This window comes from Octopus sinensis, linkage group LG2, assembly GCF_006345805.1.
Source record: "Octopus sinensis linkage group LG2, ASM634580v1, whole genome shotgun sequence".
Taxonomy (NCBI): domain Eukaryota; kingdom Metazoa; phylum Mollusca; class Cephalopoda; order Octopoda; family Octopodidae; genus Octopus; species Octopus sinensis.
The window spans coordinates 14,619,979-14,622,478 of NC_042998.1; the positions used below are offsets into that span (position 1 = coordinate 14,619,979).

At 45.3% G+C, this 2,500-nt stretch overlaps 1 pseudogene; it reads left to right on the forward strand.

Annotated features, from left to right (window-relative positions):
- The window catches only part of LOC115228748, a 4,866-nt pseudogene that overhangs the window by 1,784 nt on the left and 582 nt on the right, over positions 1–2,500 (forward strand).

A 2,500-nucleotide genomic window follows, 5' to 3' on the forward strand; every position in this document is an offset into this window, starting at 1 on the left:
CGAACTTGTTAAATCACTTGGGATCATTTGGATCGACCAAATGTCTGATGCCGAGTCGGCCACAGCATTCAGTTCATACCCCTCTCTTACTCTCGTTATTATCCTCCACATTACTCCAAACATTTTTCTTAGATCATCTTCCCACCTGACTGGAGGTCTTCTGAGTGGTCTCCTCCGCTCGCTCGAGTACCACCGATGCTTTATACTTTCTTTTTCTGGGGTTTTTTTTTGTATTTGTTTCAATCATTTGACTGTGGCCATGCTTGAGCATCGCCTTTGATTGTCTGTGAACCTTGTAATATGACCGGCTCATCGTAGCTTTGCGTGGTGGTATTCTGTGACGACGTCCTTCGCTCCAGTTCGATCTCTGATCTCTTCGTTCCTGGTGTGATCTCTTAGCCAGACACACAGTCGGTTGTTAAATGCCTTGCAATTAATGGGTTTCGCGACAGGATTTCCTTCGATCTTAGGTTTCTTTCATCAAGGTTGACCAAGGGCTAAATGACAACCAGGATTTTCACTATTACCACTATCACCATTACCTATTTCTTTACTACCCACAAGGGGCTAAACACAGAGGAGGACAAACAAGGACAGACATAGGTATTAAGTCAATTACATCGACCCCAGTGCGTAACTGGTACTTATTTAATCGACCCCGAAAGGATGAAAGGTAAAGTCGACCTCGGCGGAATTTGAACTCACAACGTAACGGCAGACGAAATACGGCTACGCATTTCGCCCGGCGTGCTAACGTTTCTGCCAGGTCGCCATTACCATTACAAAAAGCCCTGTTGCCAATATCAAAACCACTAACAAACCCATTACCACCACTACTAACTACCACCGCTATCGATGCTACCAATACCACCCCCACCAGCAAAATCCACCACCAGCCACCATCAACAATACCATTGTCAATGTGACTCCTCCTAGCATCGTCTCCGAATTACAGACAAACGTCTAGATGCACACGTTGCATTTTAGAATTCTAAACGTTAGATTGTTGCCGTTCTTTTCAAGAGAGTATGATCAGACATCGTGAAGAATGCTTTCAATATTAGTTTTAATTCCCTATGTAACTGCGAGCAGACATTGACAACCTCCTGACTTCTCTCCAGCCCCTTTGGCCAATCAGAAATAAAGGGCTGCACTTACCCCGACCGCTACACATTTTTCAACATAGTAGGCGCAGGAGTGGCTGTTTGGTAAGTAGCTTGTTTACCAGCCACATAGTTTCGGGTTCAGTCCCACTGCGTGGCACCTTGGGCAAGTGTCTTCTACTATAGCCTCGGGCCGACCAAAGACTTATGAGTGGATTTGGTAGACGGAAACTGAAAGAAGCCCGTCCTATATATATATATATATATATATATGTGTGTGTGTGTGTGTGTGTGTGTGTGCGTGTATGTTTGTGTGTCTGTGTTTGTCCCCCTAGCATTACTTGACAACCGATGCTGGTGTGTTTATGTCCCCGTCACTTAGCGGTTCGGCAAAAGAGACCGATAGAATAAGTACTTGGCTTACAAAGAATAAGTCCCGGGATCGAGTTGCTCGACCAAAGGCGGTGCTCCAGCATGGCCGCAGTCAACTGACTGAAACAAGTAAAAGAGTAAAAAGAGAGTAAAGAGTATAGTAAAGTGAACCAAGGGGAGTGGAGTGTCGCCTTGCATTCGTTGTGGTAGGATACATTGAATCAAAGTGAGCTGTTACATCTACCTTAAAGACACAATGTGCCACCCTGTCTTGGAACCGTACCTAATGACCGTGCATCTAAAAGCCTATTAGGTCATGAGACAACTCTCAAAAGACAAGAATGGTCACGATTGAACGGCTTCAATAAACAACCGAATCGTATGGAGTGGCGGACTTTGTTAGACATTTTAACACCAAAAAATGAGCCTTTAGCGGAGACCACGCTGCTTCAAGAAAGGCTGAAGACGCTCGACCTTTATTCTCTAGAAAAACGACGACGCCGTGGTGATCTCATTCTTGCTCACAACATCATAAGCGGAAAGTGTAACCTCTCGAAAGAGCTGTTCTTCACTCCTGCTCCAGAGCGTCGGCTGCGGAGTCATTCCGAAAAGCTCTATCTGCGACGATTTCATCTCAATCGAAGGACAGTGACTTTCTCCGTCCGGGTTGCGGATCCGTGGAATAAGCTGCCGGACGAGATAGTGAAGATGCCGACGACCGCTCGGTTCAAAGTCTCCCTTGACCACAGGTGGCCTGAACTCTTTACATGAACACACTCCCTGTACATAGCTCCATGTCCCCCTACATGGCCTTGCTTTTTGCTTTTTGAGGCAAAACATTAACTAACTAACTAAGTCTCCTGTTTGCGAATAACTTCGTCCATTCATTTCACCAATCCCGAAGGCCTTTAAAAGGAAAAAAAAATCTTAGGCGCAGCCACACGGCATCTGACTATGTATGCTATTGGAAATAAACAGCGTAAACATCAATTTAATCATCGTCATCGTTGCTGTCATCTTCTCAG